This window comes from Rhipicephalus sanguineus, chromosome 4 (assembly GCF_013339695.2).
Source record: "Rhipicephalus sanguineus isolate Rsan-2018 chromosome 4, BIME_Rsan_1.4, whole genome shotgun sequence".
In the NCBI taxonomy this organism is placed as follows: domain Eukaryota; kingdom Metazoa; phylum Arthropoda; class Arachnida; order Ixodida; family Ixodidae; genus Rhipicephalus; species Rhipicephalus sanguineus.
This window is the reverse complement of record NC_051179.1, coordinates 85,088,180-85,097,305: the sequence shown is the minus strand read 5'-3', so window position 1 is coordinate 85,097,305 and position 9,126 is coordinate 85,088,180. Positions and strand designations below refer to the sequence as shown.

Sequence of the window (9,126 nt, the reverse complement as noted above, 5' to 3'; positions counted from 1 at the left end):
GGGTTTTCAGCCGCGTCCTCATTGGAGTCTAAAAAAATTCTTTTAAAAATACAACTGGTACGAAATCGACGGTTCTCGTTCAAGTTAAGAGTTGCATTGGATACATAAGATATCGGAGGGTAAAGGCCAATTAACACTCAGGATAGTTAATGAAAATTGATTGAATGACATCGCTGAAAGAGCAGATGCTTTTCTCGTAAGCAGGTAGCATCGTTGCAGCAACTGGCGGAGAAGATCACAACCACGCGCTTATTTCTACGCGGCCACTGAGATCCGCTTCGGTGGTGCGCGAAAGACAACCTTGAGGCCGACATACGAGTGCCACTATCAAATACTTACGTCAAGAATTAGGGTCGCCTCCAGATTTATTTATTTATTTATTTATTTATTAATTTATTTATTTATTTATTTACGATACCGCACACGCAAGGAAGATGAGCGATTGACGTCATTCGATATCACACTATCGCGTAAGGCATGACGCATTTAGAGATAAACCCCGCTGATTTACCCCTTCCATCGCTCTATTTATAAACTTTCTACAGACACTGAGCCCAGTTTGTTTATTTCAAACATTGGTCAGGAGAAGCAGGTGACAACGTCTTACTTTAACTTAATATGCGCTAACGTTGTTGCATCATGCGCCGCTCCGCAAAAGTTCATAAAGCCAATGCATGGCAGCACTGGTGACATTAGGATCTTCAAATTGCAGCTCAGTGTTCGTGGTGAAGCATCTCTGCGAATAAACAAGAAAAGTATTCATGTGATAAAGATGCGCACTCCAAAGGTCTTGTCTGTGTGAGTCAAATCAAAAGAAAAAAAAGTTACGGATGATTACGCTATTGCGTAATGCAAAATTTCAGTGCAGATGTTAATTTGTTTTTATTCTGGAGGCAAATGTTTGGCGAGAGGCATGCATGTATATCTCAGCGGCGGAGATGACATTTTGTATCAGCGGCGTGAACGGCAGGATCTGCTCGGAGGCGGCACTTCGCTGCTGCGCCGTGGGTGCGAACATATGGATTTTGCCCTCGGCGTCACTGAGCGTCGGCTCGGGCAGCTAAACGATCAGCACTCGGCGTCCCCTGCTGCTAAAGAATTAGCAGCAGTGCTATGCTGGCTTTAATATGACATGTCCTGATCATGCAAAACAATTTTGCCTTGTCCTCGCGAAATCTTTATTCTGCCAAGAAGTACTATAGGTCGATCGCTTGCAATACTAGGCGACGTAACCTGAGCTCACCTACTTATTGCGTGCTTTGACGAGTAATGGGAATGTATGCCTGCTTAGACGCAGTGCTTCAATTTCTCTGCATATGCGACCGCATACGAAATTGTTCGGAGAGATGCACGAAACGAGCCATAAAGGACAAAGCGAAATAAACAAACTGCACATGAAGAGCCATTGAAAATTAAGGAACGCAAGGTTCTTCTTGAGACGCAAGCTTGTTTTCTGTCAGAGCCACGTGTAGTGCGCTTACGCATTCCGCGGTAGCTTTTACAAAATGACTCGTGGGGAGCAATTGAATTTTCAAAACACCGTCTCTTTCAATTAAAGTACTGTAAACACCTTCTGTGCGGACATTGGCGGCTTGGTCAAAAGGCATCCTGGTGACTCACAAACTTCAAACTCGAAGGTTGTGGGCTCGAGCCCCACCGATTGAAAGGGTGTTTTTTTCGTCCACTTTGATTCATTTCCCTGCATGCAATAATCACTACACTACCGTTAAAAATAACAAGTAATCTCCCCTATGCCTCCCTTGGCTTAATTGTCTGTTGAATTGATTTGGTTGTGTCTAACAAAGAAACGATCCCCCGGAACAATTTCGATTCTTTCGTTAGATGTACAGGGGTGTTTAAAGGTTCTCAAGCTGTGCTTCCGCAGGATTACACGTGATAGCGGCCGGGGAACGTTTGAACACCCCTGTACGTCGCATGCGGCTATAAGAATTGAGGCCAAATTACTTTCGTCACGTACGCCTGCAGTACTACAAGTTGTTATTTAGGCGAAAGCCTTATATGCCTCACTAAACACGAAATTTGACCGTCGGCGTTGGCGTCCCCCGTCGTCGGCGGCGTCTCGCGTCCTGCGGCGTCGGAGACGAGTGGTGCAAAAAATTGTCATCACCTGATGAAGTCGTCATGACGTCACAGATCGCAAAATTTTGTGACGTCATCATGGCCTCACAACTTCTGGTGTGACGTCACGTGACGTAACACCGCATAATGCCGTTGTAGCGCTCTCCTTTGGGCGGCCAACAAACCGGAGAGCGCGCGACCTCAAGAGAAGAAATAAAGACGGCACTTCGCACTGGCACGTCAAGCCGTGGCTCGTGTTTCCTGCTGGCGTCTTGTCTGCTTCAGCCATCTCGTTCCCTCCCTCCTGTGGCATAAGCCTACACTGCCATCTCATGACATCGTAGCTTGGTGAAAGGTGGGCTGATCACGGAGGCAGTGCAAAACCAGGTGAGGTGCTTCCGATCCTGGAGGCAGTGCGAAATCACACTAGGTGCAAAAAGCTTTCGGAGGGTGGCGGGGCAGGATAAATACATCTAGGGAGCCCACATGACCGGCAGTTCACGTAACTCCCTAATACGGCGACTGAGAAGAAAACGAAGATGGTGTTCGCCTTCGAGCCGTCTTAGGTGCTGTGCAAGGGACCCTGTGATTTTTACGAAAGGTTTTCTCTTAGTTTACTTCTATAAGAGCGGCAACTTTCAAATTTTCTGGCACAGTCCCTATTCACAAGGTCTCTCCATCTGAAAGTAGGCCGCACTCAACTCGATATGTCGATGAAAGCTGCCTCCTTGGCCTCTCCTTTTCCACCAAGGAGCGCGTGCCCGTAACAATCCTGTTTTGGCTGTTCTGGGCAGATTTTTCCCGGTGGCTCTAACGCCTGGCTTGAGATACTCTCAGCGAACTTGTCGTTAAGTAGCATGTCCACTAAATACACCACGTAGTACGAATTTATTCGTTAATTACTACGTGGAGCCACTCACAGTGTTGCAGGCCTGCGCCATCGTGGTGTGTGAACTTCTCCACATCCGATGCAATAAGTGGTGTTATGATCTACTAGTGATGTCTCTAGGCCGCCATGATGGCGTCTTTTTCGGCAAGAGAGTGATAGCAGCTTAGGCTGGCATTTGAATAGATGGCCAGACATCACTCCCAGCTTACCGTTCGTGTACGTCCAATTTTAATGAATCTCATCTTTTATCAAGCATCAATACCCGCCGTGGTTAACCTAAATGGACCATATTTTTTCGCAGACTGCAAAGTGGGAGGGGGAAGGGCGTTTGCGGAATGATGGAAGGAAGAATATGTCATATATTGCGAATCACTTCTGCGGAATCCGGCAATGTGGTCGAAGCGTTAAGAAAGGGGAAAATCGGCAACCACTCGTTTATAGCACGAGGCCACAAAGAAATCCATACGGATTCCTCAGAAAAAAAGCTTCTAGCTACCGAAAAATTCGTCCTGGTCTGGGGTTGCCGACAAATTCCGCAGAGTAGGACGAATTTTTCGCCAACTAAAAAGCTTTCTTTCTGAAAAATCCGCATGGACTTCTTTGTGGCGTCGTGCTACAAACGGGTGGTTGTCAGCTTGGTTGTCAGCTTGGCGAAGAAGAGTGATAGAGGTGATGGGGAAGGAGATTGGAGCCTGGGGTGGGAGAGAGTAAAGCCTAGTGAACAGAGGAGCGCTGAGGCAAGGACTTGGGAAGAGGCAGGAAGGCGAGCGTTAAGCGAAAAGTCTGCTCGGTGAGAAAGGAGGCGGAGAGAGGAGGAGGAAAAGAATAAATAAATAACGCGCAATAAAAATTTCGAGACGACGTGCGAACCCGGATACCCACGATTGCAAGCCGGCTTTCAGCCATAAGCGGGACAAAACACCGTCCCTCAAGAAGATTCGTGGGACAGCTGGACCCCAGCCCGCCTAAATCGGGACGTCTGGTCACTTTAGGCTAACCAATGGCTAGAGCGTTTCGCCGCTTTGTTCGAAGTCGCTATCTCGGTCCTGCGCACGGAAGCTACATTAAATTATTTTCGAAGTAAAAAAAAACTTCACTTAGGTCATGTAAGAAGCCCGAATGGTTAGAAATATTCTGAAATATACGGTGACCCTCGCGATAAGGTCCTGCTTCTGACATGCAATACGGCAAAGTTTATTAGCGAGCTTTCCCTCTTTATTAGGCTGCATGTTGTACCGGTTGTATATTTTTTCTTTACTAAAACGAAAGCTTTAGATGCCTCATCAAACTCGAAATTGACCGTCGGCGTCGACCGTCGTGCCGCGGCGACGGGATCACACGAGTGATGCAAAAAATCATCACGTGATGGTCTCAACATATGGCGTCATAATGACGTCGCAGATCGCCAAAATTTGTGATGGCACCATACCGTCACATAACGTGACGTCACATGATGACGTCATCGCATAGCACCATCGCTTGGGTCAAAGGTGGGCCGATCACGGAGGCAGTGCAAAACCAGGTGAGGTGCAGAAGGCTTTCAGGTGAGGGCGCCGAAGATCAAGAAATCGACTGTGAAGAAAAATAAGATGGCTTTCACCTTCAAGTTGTCTTAGGCGAATGAATAAGAGACCCTGTGAGCATGCCCGTAGCCAGGGGGGGGGGGCCCAGGGGGCCCGCCCCTCCCCCTCCCCCCCGAAATTTTTGTGATACATGGTATTTTACCGAAAATAAATAATGGAAACAGGCGTTTTTCTGAAATTGTCAAGGCTTTTAGCAAGTGCCTTCCCCCCCGAAAAAAATTCCTGGCTGCGGGCCTGCCTGTGAGTTATTTTTTTTTTCATATTCTTTTCCTCGCGCGTGGGTGGCGCGCATGAGGAAACACTCGAGGACGTGCCATTGGTTGGAATGTCGTATAGAAAAGGCAGCGCTCTTACCACCAGCTCCACAAACAGCAACGGTCCTTTACTGCCTCTTACTGACTTGAATCCCGGCTGAAAAGAAGCAGGTATTTTTTTGTAGCCAACTAACTGCTGGTTTCAATAAGTTTATTCCTCCTCCTCCTCCTGACCCCAATGAAGCTGCAACTTTTAAAACAATACCGCAATAGACACAACGCATGCTAGTTGGCATTGGATTACTTTTTGCATGACTTTCTCACTGACGATTACGATACTATTTAACCCTTTCAGACGCTACCTATGAAGAATTGTCTGTAAATGCGTCAAATTCACGCATCATTATTTCAAGGCGCTCGACATTCTATTGCGCGGGTCTCAAACACACCGCCCCTGGGCCGCATGCAGCCCGCTTACGTTTCGTTAGCTGCTCACGGCTTCACGTAGGATAAAATGTTTGTGACCGCTAAATGGTACTCGGATTATTTACTCGCCTACTGCGACTAATAACGCTTTCTTCGGGTAAGCTACAAAGACGGGATTTGTTTCAATCATTTGTTTTCGCGAGCCAGCCCATGTGCTCACTATGTGTTGCAACATAACCACGGAACAAAATGTCTATATTTCAATATCGGCGTCCCGATTTGACCCACTGTGGGGATCAGTATCTACATGTTTCCCGAATTCTCACGCCAAGTCTCCTTCAGAAATGCGTTCTTCAAATGGCAGCATTACGGGACATTTTGTTCATCCCCCCCCCCCCCCCACACCTCACTCCAGCGTTCTCATTGTCCCGGCCCTTGCGATAACAAATTTCGTGACTGCGGCAATCTAGCTGAGATCAGCGTGACATGCCTGTTCCATTACAACAAAAATAATGTTATAATGCGCTCATTTATATCTCTTGTAATAATTTTAATTAGGCTAATTCAATATCTCTTTATGTTGATGTCATTCATATACTGTTTATACATCAATAAAATCAAATATAAGGCTAGGAATACAGTGCGAACCTGTTTTCCCATATGATCATGCCAAGCCAAAACTCTCCATTTCCGACTAAGGCACAGGTAGTTATCGACACCTCAAACAGCCACTATGTACCATAGTGGCAGTGCCAGAAATTGATGCGGCGCTGCGCTCCACAGTCTGCTAACATCACACAGTGAGCCACACTCGCGCACAGGAATCGCAACGGGAGAGAGTGATCGCATTCGATCCCGCGCGCTCAGGGTCATGACGTGCGCTGACATCCCTCCCGGTCTAGCTTCGAGCACTCTCGTCAGGAAGAGAGAAGAGAGAAGGTGCTTAATGCGCGGGAGAAAACCCTCCGCTCGTTCTTGACGGATTCGAGAAATTTTTGCGGCAATCGACTCGTGAGGCGATAAACTCCGATACTGAGGTCATTCGATGACTGCTCAAAAAAGTGCTTCATGACCTCTTTAAGCGATGAAGTGATTGAAGCGCACAGTTTGCTCCATTCTGAGAACAATTCGAGGGAAGGGTTGGAAGTTATGAGGAGCTCTTTACGGTCGTTAAATATATGAATACCCGATAATAGCACTGCTGAAGAAGTTATATTGTGCAGAATGGTACTTGGAGAACCCTGCCCAGGTGTTTGTGTATGTTCGGCTCGATTTTAGATGCGAAGCAGCTTTTGCTCGGGGCTGTGTCCGTCCTTCCATCGGCGACCGTCCGCTCGGGAACCACGTGTGCTGGCACGCGCTAGCGCGTTCGGGCCTGTGTAAGGGGCTGGGTAAGACGCTGTGGCCTCTCCCCCTTACACTCTCGGGAACCATGTGTGCTGGCACACGCTAGCGCGTTCGGGCCTGTGTAACGGGCTGGGTAAGACGCTGTGGCCTCTCCTCCTTACGCTTTCTCAGCAATCATGTGACGGCGCCGGGGAACGACATTCTGCAGACGCGCGATGAACCAACGCGTTGTATGCTAGTCAGAACACGCTGGGACGCGCTATCGCGTTCGGGGCTCTGTAAGGGGCTGGGTAAGACGCTGTGTCCTCCGCCCTTACCCTCTCTCAGCAATCATGTGACGGCGCCGGGGAACGACATTCTGCAGACGCGCGATGAACCAACGCGTTGTATGCTAGTCAGAACACGCTGGGACGCGCTATCGCGTTCGGGGCTCTGTAAGGGGCTGGGTAAGACGCTGTGTCCTCCGCCCTTACCCTCTCTCAGCAATCACGTGATGGCGAACAGCAACAGCAACTACAGTGAATTCATAGTGTGCTCCACTTGCAAGGACGCGTTAACATCGGGCAAGGTGCCCGTGATGAACGGAACGGAAGTCGCCCCATGTGCTGCTTCGCATCCCCACATGGTTCCCTTTAGTGGGAGATGGTGTAATTTTTTTCTCTGCTTTCGTGAAATGTCAGGCAAACGATCGGGTCTTTGCTACATGAGGAAAAGAAGCACGGCTGCGCTTCGTTGAAGATTCCTGCATAAGTGAAATGACATCGCGACCATCGTCATCAAAGTTTGCATGTAAATACGGGCGGACTTAGGGGAGTTCCCCCTCGTTTTTAATGTATGTTCCCAAGAAGGTGACCTATCGTGTCCTCCCATAAGATGACCCATAGTTGACCCACCGCTTCCCATAAGCTGAGAACCACCTCGGAAAAATCTTGTATCCGTCTCTTCGTCTACATAGGTGCACGTATTGCCTTGCAGTAGATTGGTTAAAATCTTGGCGGCACGCCCTGTGTGATGGATAGAAGCTTTAAAACTGCTGACACGCTGCACCGTCTTTAAGGCTTTAAGGCCAACCACACAGAGCTAAGCCGCAATTCCTTATCATCAGCAGCCTTGCAATGGCTTTGTTAATGGTCCGGTTAGCCTGGACGCTTTGGTAGCCTCGATGGTCTGAACAGTGTGCCGTGACCACTATAAGCCACGGTCTCGCCATATTTATTATGTAGAATTTTTAATGCGGAGCACTTTAGGGGCTCGGACTGTCGTATGCTGTCATCTCTTGGCGCAACGCAGGCAAAACCACATATAGCATAGCCATCTGTAGCATATTGAGCGCGTGCTCGCGCCAAGGAGAAGTCTTCTTCCTCTTGTTCTTCGAGCGCCTTGATGATGATATTAAGCGCGGAGCTCTTTAGGGGCCCGGTCTGTCGTATCCTGTCGTCGCTTGGCGTAACGCTGGCAAAACCATATATAAAAATTTAAAAAAAGAGGAAGCAAGTGAGAAATAGAGAGAGAGAAAAAGAAAGGAAAGGAATAGGAAGAAAAATAGAAATAAATAGGAATAAAGAAAGAAAAAAATGACAGAACTGGAAAAAGAAAAAAAGAAAGGGAGGAGGAAAGAAAGAGAAAACCGCAGGGAAACAAAGAAGGCACTTCCTTCAGGCACCGCTAGTGCGTAGCAACCTTATTTTTATTTTATAAACGCGAAGTCAACATGATTTAAAGTTTGCCTTCTGCATCTCTCGAGGAGAACTTAGTCTGTAGTTGCTTTCTGAAATAACCAATCAGCGCGGGAACAGTAAAGAGGACAACCATCCATGAGCATCACACTTTAAAACAAAGTACGCCGGTGAAGCGCACTGAGGCTATGTTGGTGATGCATGCCCGCAAAAATATCAATGGAACACTTACGTACAAATTCAAGAAGTTTCTGAGAAAGCATTCGCTAACAATGCTTCTCGCATTTATCTGCATCTGAAACAAAAGAGGTATGGCATACTTAAGCAACTAGGACCGATGTTGATGACGTAAAATAACTTCGTCTTCGCGATTCGACAGCCTCTTAAATAAGCATGAGTGATTTTGTATCTAAGGGAACAAAAGTGGCACTGAAAAATGTGCACCCCAAAAGGCAATGCTGGATTGTTCGCTTGCGGGTAACGACATAAATTTATACTCGGCTTAGTTTATAGCACAAAGTTATGTCACAGAAATTACGTCATTGTCCAACATGGCGGCGCAAAGCTTGTCCGCTTCATGCGTTGCTGCGACGCTATCTTATGTATTTCACTTCGCCGTCCTTGACCAGTTCTTTACATGCAGTATTCACTGGATAAAGCACAGTGTGCTTGTAATAGCCTTTTAAAGAACAGCGCCATATATTCGCGGCACATTCTATCTGTTTGGCGGCTCCTAATGGCACCATTGACAACCACAACATTATCGGCTACCCATCGCCTCCAGAGTGGAGGTTAGGTAAACCTCGCATCCTTACTTGTAAATGATTGTTCTTAAACCATAGAGAGGTTCTCTTATCCCCGAACATCGAGGG

General features: G+C 47.4%; 1 long non-coding RNA gene across 1 annotated transcript; it reads right to left on the bottom strand.

Moving 5' to 3' along the window:
• Nucleotides 1-422: 422 nt before the first annotated feature.
• On the bottom strand, nucleotides 423-8,548 carry LOC119388840 (uncharacterized). Its single transcript, XR_005182859.2, has 3 exons — nucleotides 8,487-8,548; nucleotides 4,906-4,962; nucleotides 423-736 (listed from the first exon to the last, which is right to left on the bottom strand). It is a non-coding gene; the product is annotated as an uncharacterized LOC119388840 (long non-coding RNA).
• Nucleotides 8,549-9,126: the final 578 nt, after the last annotated feature.